We start from the raw sequence: 10,000 nt of genomic DNA on the forward strand, positions 1-10,000 counted from the left end.
TCATTGGCTGAATAAAACTCCTTCTACTTGTCAAAAATACAGCGAAAATAATCACAAGAGAAGTCATTCCAAGCACTACGGCCCCTTTCATTTTTTTATTATGGCGCGCTTTTGCAATTTGAATCCTCTGAGTTAGCGGCTTAGATTGCGAGTTAAATTTCACAGTGAAAACAGTTGTCACTTTAAGCTAGTAAAAGTCGGTTTGTAAACAAAACCTAGAAAGAATGTTCAGCTAGTTAATCGGCCTAGTAAAAACACAACCATTAAGCGGAATCTAATGGCCAATAGATAGATCATGGTTTTGATTTGGTTCAATAATTTAATTCAACTGCGAAGTTACAAGCGACGTAAAATGATTCACGGTTTTGGCGCTTATCGAAAAAAGTGCCTTATATCATAAGCGAAGTTGTCACAAGGAAATTCAAAAAATGCATTTACTTGAATTCCGCAGAGCCAGAATTTTGCATTATTGCATATCAAACGCAACAATTACAGCAGTTTCCTCTAAAGTCGACAAGAATGAACGTGTTTAAAACAATCGCCGCAAAATACTACGTGTACCGACTACCCGCATCGAAGATAGCACCCGTGACTTAGAGAAAAGTGCGCTAACAATTGATACAATATTACGTGATGTCATTCAGTTTGTCATGAAGGCTATTCCAAAGAGATCGAAAAGGGCATCCCGGAACATCACTGTCGAAGGAATCAAATTAACTTTAACTTGTAATGAAGTTCGTGACAATGCCTACCTTTGCTTAATTCAAAACTGTGAAAAAGTGCTGTTATTGAGAATTTAATGGAACATACTAATTATGTATCAGCTATTGTATTGGTGCGTCGATGTATCATGACGACGGAGGGCGATACATTAGTTAAGTGATTTCTGTCTACGAAAATTTTTGCCAGTGCTTGGGGGCTTTAAGAAGCAATACAATCTTAACACTTCCGAGGCTTTCATTCCGTTTTTTTAGTTACTTATCCGTAAAGGAAACCAGTGGAGACTCGATGCCGCTGGGAGGTGGTCTAAGCTTCGGCATAATTGCTTTCCAAAGGCAGATCATAATAACATTCTTCAACTGATTGTTCATGAAAAGGAATTTTTTGGCCACTAGTTACAATAGTTAGATTGACAATTAACCATTCTTTTAAGAACTAAATTAGAGGCTAACACAAGGTTACTAGCCATACTTCAAAGGATTGAAAATTACTGCCAAGAAAGATAACTCTTTACATTGTGAATAAAACAAAATAACTTACGTACATCAAATGTCGTGCCTTAACAGCATCCTTTTGCTTAAACAAATCGACAATATTAACTATTTTTACGAAGTAATTTAATTCTTGTTTTTCGCAAATTAAATAGAAATCGATGTCCGCCCGTCAGAAAAACATGTAACTCTACAGCTTTGAATATTCTCGATAGAATCCTCAGAAAACAAAGCTTAAAAGCAAGGTGATTAATGCTGTCCTGAAAACAAAGCTGGGCTAAGGTATTTTAGGTATTCAACGACATCGGTTATCAAATCAACGACATCGGTTTTTAAAGTGTAAGACAAACTCAAGATTGTCGATGTTTGGAAGTGCAGATAAATTTATGTGATGTAAAGAGCCGATCCTTACGATTCACAAAAAAAAAATGTTACTTCGCATCATCCTTGTCGTTCGACTCAGTTTTAGTTCAGTCGCGAAATTTGTGGTGGGTCCTTAATTACACTGGGCCATCGTCGGCTCAGTTCTCGAAAATGTCTCAGACGACATCATTTTAAAGTTAAAGCGATATTCCACTGTTTGTTTAGCGTTTCTGTGGTTAAACAAGCTTGGAAGAACTTCAATATTTCAACTACCCTTGTGATTTGACTTCAACGTTCTAAAAATATTTATAACAATTCACCGCAAGCCACGTATCATGGCGGTTCTATTTGAACGCATGTGATTCAAATATAGAAAAAGCCAGTCGGATAATATTCCATTAATCTTAAACTAAGACGAAAAGATCATGGTTTTAATCAAATGATTGTGCAAAATATGTTCAAAACGTCCATTATTATCAGAAGGCTGATGCCGTTGCTGATATAACAAGCGCTCTGATTGGCTGAGAGCGATGTTATTATTCTACGGTATTGCCCATGGGCTGATTACGAATTATTCAAACAATAGTCAGGGGCACCCAACGACCAATTTGTTGTAAAATGTATTATTATACCCCAGTTAAGGAAAATAAATGTTATTAACGCATTTTCAGGTGTTTTTCAGTGTTGCTGGGAAAACATTATCTGTTCCTTTTTCCCAAAAAGACACACAAGAAATTTCCCAGCCAGCTAGATAAAATTGGTTGGTTTCCCAGCCAGCTGATCAAATTTATTTCCCAGCCAGGAATTCCGCGCGCTTTCAAATCCCTCGATGCAAAACGACAGAACAAAAGCGACAAAACCGGGACAAAACAGGATTTTTTCCGCAAGCGCAATCACTCTGACCAGCCGTCGTATGTTTGTGACTACTCTCTGGGAGAGGGAAGGGGTTCTTTTTTTTTTCTTTTTTTTCCTCAGTCTTCAGAGTTTCTACAGCCAGCTCGGGTTGAAATGCTAGAAAAGGTCAGTCATTCCCAGGCAAAACCTCTATCAATAACAAAATTTCCCAGCCAGCTCATCGAAACACCTGTATTTTTGCCAGCCAGCAAGATTCCTCTGGGGAACAGATGATGTGAGGAACAGATTCGTTGGGTGCCCCTGGGATGTGAAGGATTATCGTCACAAGTGTTCTTTCAATTAATTATTGCATTTTCTTAGCAAACTGATGGGTCTGGCTGGCTAGTTCTGACAAAGGGAAAGCGCCCATGGATTGATATTTGTTTTCCGACTTTCAAAGCAATTCCGACTCGACATTTTCGTGTACACTGCATAAGCTTCTCCTAACTTTTTTGAAAACGCTTGCATCAATAGTTAGGTTTTTCACGTAATGGAGTTCGTTACTTTAGTGATGAAAGAAAACTGGATATGCTGTTTAGTCACCGCAATCTACATGACTCTAAAACAACGCCAAGCACCGCGATCGGCTTCTACGCACGAGCTGGGGTAAGATCACGAATTAACTTGTTGTTTTCTTTCTGTATTCCTAGATTCAAAGCCTTCCTTACAACAGCAGCGTGTGGGAGCTTTCTATGGTTTACGGTAAGTAAATATATGGTTCCCTTGCAGTTAAGACGGGTTGAGTTTTGAAACTTCTTTCGGTCAAAAATCCGATCTCGAAATGTAGAAAAATGCCCTGGTTTCAAGGGAAAATCATCTCCTTTTTCACTCTAAAATAACTCTCTGAACTCGAAACGCCGTGCAACCGATATTATGTTTACCCTCACAGCCAAGCACTCCTGTACACGCTAAACAAACAAGAGGCTACGGGTAGCCTACACTTTGTTCGAAGCTTTTTAGCCGATTTCCTTTAAGTTCACAGTATTTCAATGGTTTTTTTTTTTTTTTTTTTGATGTTACAATATCTTGGTAAATATCCAGTTTCAATTCCGTTCTCTGAAGTCCACAGTGTACATACCATGACGCAATGATGGAGTTAAGTGCGATCGTGGATATTTGTTTACATTTTAAACTGTTGTTAACGGCATCGATTCCTATCAAAACCAGAAAACAGATGCTTTGCAAGTCTCTACGATGATATTTAAAAATATTTAATACTTTTTCTTAACAATACTGGGAGAATTTTAAAATTACGATACCTATTACAGAGTCATTACGATTACCGGATATTGCATTGCATCCAACGAAAACACAAAAACTCGTTTCCGGTCACGCACACAATTTTATTAATACATATTTCCCCGTTAATCTGTCTCGTAGTCTTCCGTGGTTTAGTGGTCATCGCAATTGCCTCTGAAGGAAGAAATACCGAGTCCGACTCCCACTTGAACAGCCCTCTACCTGACAGCGAAATCTTACTCATGCGCAGCCAGAGCGCGACCCGAAAAAAATAATAAACTAGACGCCCCATGGGCGTAGACTGGGATGCCTTTGGTATGTGTTACACAAAAACAGAAGGCTCTGAGTTGGGTCGTATTGAGCTGTAGACCATTTGAGGGGTCACCCAGACATCATGCCAGCAATGGCCTAGTGGCTCACACTTTCACAAGTTTAATTACTTTGTAATGCCTTGTCCCATTTTGAGGTCTTTTTCTTTTTTGAGCTTTGGTAACAAATTCAGTTCAAAGATGACAAAACACGCTCTTGAGTGAAACTCGCTCATTTCTTCTTTAAAGGGGCTATGTCACGCAAAATGATATAATTCCATGATTCGCAAAATGCCCAAAAAGTAGAATGAAACATTGAAAAAAACGTTTTTCAATGAAACGACGTTTTTCAAAATTATGACATATTGCCTGGATAATGGTCATTTTTTTTTGCTCAGAATCAATTCGTTTGTGATGTAACGATAATTTTATCGGTAAAGGGATTCCACATTACCATTTTCGAGTTTTTAACTCGTAATTAACCAAAGATTTTCCCAAAACACCCTAAAATAACGTGACATAACCCCTTTAACTGAAATAGTCTGCCAAAAAACTAACTGCAAATTGCTCTGATGGACGTTTTCCTGCATGTCATGCTTGTTTAGTATTACGCTAAGCAAACGTTTATGCCACACACTAAAGGAAGGACTGAACATGTTGTTTCCGCTTCATAATTTCTCTTCCTTTCAGTCTAATCTGGAGACAGGTCAATTTCTTTTTTTTTTTTTTTTGGCTTACGTTTGCACCAAATGGTATCGCAAAAGCGCGGGAGTTACGGTGTAGTACTTTTATTTTGCGGGGTTTAATTTTTGCGGATTTTGCGGATAGTACTTGATCCGCAAAAATAATTTCCAACAAAATTAAAAACCGTAAAAATTTACTGCAGTTAATATAACTAAGAATGTTTTTTAATCCACATACAGTGGGGTAAAAAAGATCGCTTCTTTTGATATTTTCATTCCGAAAAAGCAATTGGAGCTTGCTACAAACAAAACGAAACGATAAAAGGTTAAGTCAATTCTTTTCCAGTCTCTAACGCATAAGAAACGAACTGAAAGCGGTCAATGAAAAGGTCACGTTAACCTTGTTCGAACGGGTGATCCGAAGGGACACCAATTCCTAAGGCCTCTAGGATGCCACATTTTTTTCCATCCGTTCTTGATGATTGAGGATTTTGTTTTTTTTTTCCGAAAAGTAATAAATAGTCTTGCTGCCTGAAAAAAAATTCTCAACAATTAGTTCCCAGTGAAAATTTCAGTCAATTCGTGCAGCGAAAATTTGTTTCCAGAAACCTCAAAAAATCGCCAATACGCAAAATAAAAGTCCCGCAAAAATATCATGCTACACGGTAACAGTAAAAGGCTAGCCAAAAGATAGATTATAAAAAAATAACATAGTTTTTATATAAAACTCTGAATTTCGAATTCTCAGCGAATGATTAGTGACAATCGATCGTAAAAACACTAAAATTCCTGGGGAAGGGCACGATGTTTAGTTAGGAGGAAGAGATTAATCACGTGCTAGGCAACCACAAAGGTGCACGTGGTCACCGTGTGCCAAGGTTCTTGTTTACAATGAATGAAGAATGTTAATAGCTCGTCGCTTTTAGAATTAAACAACGTACTCTTTACAGGGGCACCCAACGATGATCTTCGGTGAGATATGTGAAGAGTAAAACTGATCTAAGAATTTCGGTTCTACGTTCACTTGCCTGACAGCAACAAATCTCTTTACTAAAACATTATCTAAAAGATTCGCAACCAGGGAAAAGTGGTCCGTTACGTTTTCGGAAGGGGTATTTTTGCAAATTTTGGCACTTAAAAATGCCACCTAGCAGTTTCGTGTGAGCAAATGGTTCGGTTGGAATTTGTTGGAAGGGGAAGTTCAGCTAACAATTTCTGAAATGAAGAGATCATTCCCTAAAATTTTCGGACACTTCAATTTTCAGCTAAGATATCCGAACAGATCAAACTCTTCTAGGTGATAAAAACATCACTTTAGAGAGTCTTCATACATTACAAGCATAGGCAGCCCAAGCTCGCGTCACTACAGACAGCCGTTGAGAATTTAAACGCGTTATAAGACTTTGTATGGGAAATCAAATACCGTCGATTAAAAAAAAAATAAAAATGACTCACCTCTGGTGTATTCTTGTGCCTTTTGGAGCTTATTACACCGTTTCGGGAATTCTGTGTTTTCAGTGTTTTCAATGTTCTAAGACGAAGTCAAGGCTGCACTCTACGATTCCGACCGTTGTCAGCTCAGAGGCGGTTTGCGACTCGAAAATCCTTCCCAGCCATGATTTTTTCACGCAAAGATAAAGCCACATCATTTGCGAACAGAATTCCCGAAACGGTGTAATAAGCTCCGAAAGGCACAAGAAAACACCAGAGGTGAGTCATTTTTATTCATTTTATTGAATGAAAGTTAAATTGAGCATTTTTTAGGCTTTATAATCGACGGTATTTGATTTCCCAGACAAAGTCACGTTCGTTTTGCAGACACATGTTCTCCTCCAATCGAAACTACAAACGGCTCACCGTTCTGTAATTTGCTCCGGGCCCTAACTGAGACAACAGAAGCTGATCTTAGCTATTTAATGCGACTGTTGTCAACTTACACCATTTGAACTTGTAATTTCGCAACACCAAGAGTTGCAGTTTGATGACAAAATCTTGATCTTCCTTGCAAGAGCCAGAACCTCCAATGCGGCTGCCATTAATAATAAAACGAAGGTCGATGTTCTTACCCATTGATTAGCCAGCCAAAATATACAGCAAAACGGTTAACACTGGCTGCACAAGATTATCTGAACTGAGCCAGTCACCGTCGCTCGGACATTTACAATAACGTAAGTATCACTGGACAAATTTTGCAGAAGTTTGCATAGCTAGCCTTGCGATTGGCTTTATCAATTTTTAAACCTTTCAAACACTCTGCGGTAAACATTCGTTACTGCCCGCGTAGCATTCACTGGATTGTTTATCACATATCTCAGCGAATTTCGATGCGTTTGATGCTTGCCCCTAGTTACCAGACTTGACTTCAAATATAGGCCTCTGGATCATTCAAAAGAACTCGATCGGTTGCAATGCACAAAGGAGTATAGCGATATGTCTTGTTTACAAACATTGACGTCATATTTCTTTTGATATTCAAATTTGCCAACTACGGAACAAAGGAAGTCAATATTTTGCAACAGCTAATTAGGTTCTGGTTGGCATATAATAACAACGGGTGACGTCACGAGAAACATCACTATCCTTCCATGACTTGCTCATTATGAAATGATATGTATGGCACGGTTTTTATGGTCAAGGGCCCCCAACGAGCCGCAATTAAGCCAAAAGCCCGTGAGAGACGTTTCTAGGCTCCTTGACTGTGTAAAGAGATGCTTTTTATAACCTTGAAGAATTTGATCTGTTCGAATGATTTTAGCTGAAAATTGAAGTGTCCGAAAATTTTAGGGAATGATATCTTCATTTCAGAAATTGCTAGCTCAACGTTACTTTCTAAGAATTCGAACTTCCAACCCAGAACCATTTGCTCCTCCGAAACTGCTAGGTGACCTTTTTAAGTGCCAAAAATTGCAAAAATACCCCTTCCGAAAACGTAAGGGACTACTTTTCCCTGATTGCGAATCTCTAAGGTGATATTTTTTTCTCTCCCGAACACATATTTCACCGAAGTTTGTCGTTCGGTGCTCCTGTATGGTGTGTCGCTCACCGGCTTTGCAAAGTCACGAACGTTTTTCGCAGGTGAGATTCCAGTATTGTTTTCCCTAATTCTTAAGGATTGATTTGTTTTAATATTGTTTTCAGTTTAAATGTACATGTAACCATAGTTAATGCATGAAGATGATTATGAAACACGACAAGTCTTTTCGTTTCATGTTTTTGTATGTATTTTTGGCCTTGACGGTGCACAAAACATACCTTTTTTAACGAGAAGATAACCAATCAAATCTTTCGATGAAATTACGCGCAACTAATTTGCGAACCCGTGCGAAGCGAAAACAAAAGACTGTGCACTGTCACGATCAATTCAACATCGATTGCAACAACACTGTACGTTCTCGCTTTTGAGGGTTTTAAGGTTTCATGACCGGTCCCTTTATGAACTATGATGTAACTGGTGCTTGTAAGACTTAGGGCGCGTTCGATTCACCCTATTCCGGAATAAGAATACGTGGAGTGATGATTGAAACGGTATGTTTCGAAGCAGCAAGGATGACAAAAATATGTTTAAAATAGCATTTTAGCAGATGTTTGACAATTTTAATGTGAATCTCGGCAAAAACGAAGGATTTCTAACTTGTATTCCATGTATTCCTATTCCGGAATACGGTCAATGGAACTCACCCTTACAGTAAGGACACTTGAGCCGTGAACACTTGACATTTTTGTGTACATTGTTTTTTTCGACGACGAAGAAATAAAGGGTCTTCTTATGATGTATAGTGTTACATGTATAGCATTTTGTAAGTGTAAAAACATTAAATACTCTTGTCAAAAGGACGAGCCCACATTCTATAGTCACTAAAAAAATGTACAAAAAAATATCAAGTGTTCATGGTTCGAGTGTCCTCACTGTAAGTCAGTCTTATTCTGTTGGACCGTATACTTAAAAATAGAATAAAATACTCCACTCTTCACATTTTTTCTAAAAGAAAATAGTATGGACATCTGGATGATGTGTGGTATTTGTTTTCGCTGAGACTGCTCAGTATACAGAGGAGCCTGCCTTTGTGTCGAGGGTTGAGAGTCGAGGGTTCTTTCTCGAGTGTTGAGAGTCCCTTAATTAAGAAGGAATTCAATCGAGATGAGACAGAGAGTAAACTAAGAAAACAATCAACTAGGGGATGTCACCTTCTTTAATGAATCAATAAATTCTCATAACTGATATCGGTAAGGAAAATTTATTTTCTAGATCTTGAGCTTGAGACGGTTGATCGAGATTCTTCGCAGCTTATCTTTGTTTTGTTTAGGGGCCGTCGACATATTCACTTTGTCCCGCGGTTAATGTCAACTTGACGTATAGGCCAGGCTCCTCCACCCCCACTCCTTAACGTTCACTTGAAAATTTGCTGTCCTAGAAGTCCCTGCCCGGCTCCAGTAGCAACAGCTGATTAGGGATATTCACGCACTTTACTACAGCGAGAGGTCAACGGCATCGACACAATTGAATGCTTTAACAACGTGGCGAGAAATTTATACAATGTGGTTTCTCCTACCTGTACAACTGCATTTCCTGTTGATCCTATTTGCATCTCCTTCTAAATACAGTCACAGGGAGCAGAGGAGTACTATTTGACCGTTTTTTTTAGTTTTAAATTCACCGTACGAAGTGGCCATTTTTGAAATATCAAATATTCAGCTTGATAGTGAGGCAGTGAAAACAAGAACAATAGAACCACGTTGGAATAGATGTGAAAAATATTTGCATATCATCCAGTTTCGTTTCTTTGTCCTCAGAACCTCTCTTTCAAGCTTATTAATTTTAATATATCGAAAAAAGCCTATTGATCTTGTTGATTTGAATCACCGTATGTGTCTTTTTGCACTTCGCGCTGCAATTGTACGGTGAATTTAACTGGAAAAACGGGCAAATAGGACTCCTCTGCCCCCCTGTGATACAAGCCAGAATCGCTAGCCCTCTTGTAACAAGCCTGTGGTCCAGCGGCAACCCATTTTCCCACTTATGTATGCGTTACTCTTTCGTTACTCTGATGCCGCGTGCTTTCCTAGTCCTCGTTCGGAGAGATGTCAAAAGCAACTAACCTTGTTCGGAACGACAGTGAAAGAAACTAAAGGCGCAAAAAAAGAGAACCATAACGTTAAAATATATGTATGGAAAAAGATTCAATTGTGTTCCCGAACGCATACACAATATATATCAGCAAGGTAAGTTTGATATTGTAAAAATTTATTAGTTGTATAGGATACAGTTATAAAGATGGAGCAACTACACAATACAGGGCCACAC

General features: G+C 38.6%; 2 long non-coding RNA genes across 2 annotated transcripts in view; one reads left to right on the plus strand and one right to left on the minus strand.

The window, feature by feature from the left end:
* LOC138058883 (uncharacterized) overlaps positions 1-5,798 on the plus strand; it is a 6,818-nt gene extending 1,020 nt beyond the window's left edge. The window contains exons 2-3 of the long non-coding RNA XR_011134109.1: positions 3,119-3,170; positions 3,849-5,798. This is a non-coding gene — a long non-coding RNA (uncharacterized lncRNA). The remainder of the gene's footprint in view (positions 1-3,118; positions 3,171-3,848) is intronic.
* LOC138058884 (uncharacterized) overlaps positions 1-9,374 on the minus strand; it is a 21,070-nt gene extending 11,696 nt beyond the window's left edge. The window contains exon 1 of the long non-coding RNA XR_011134110.1: positions 9,249-9,374. This is a non-coding gene — a long non-coding RNA (uncharacterized lncRNA). The remainder of the gene's footprint in view (positions 1-9,248) is intronic.
* Between the last annotated feature and the right edge of the window lie 626 nt (positions 9,375-10,000).

This window comes from Montipora capricornis, chromosome 8 (assembly GCF_036669925.1).
Source record: "Montipora capricornis isolate CH-2021 chromosome 8, ASM3666992v2, whole genome shotgun sequence".
Lineage (NCBI taxonomy): Eukaryota > Metazoa > Cnidaria > Anthozoa > Scleractinia > Acroporidae > Montipora > Montipora capricornis.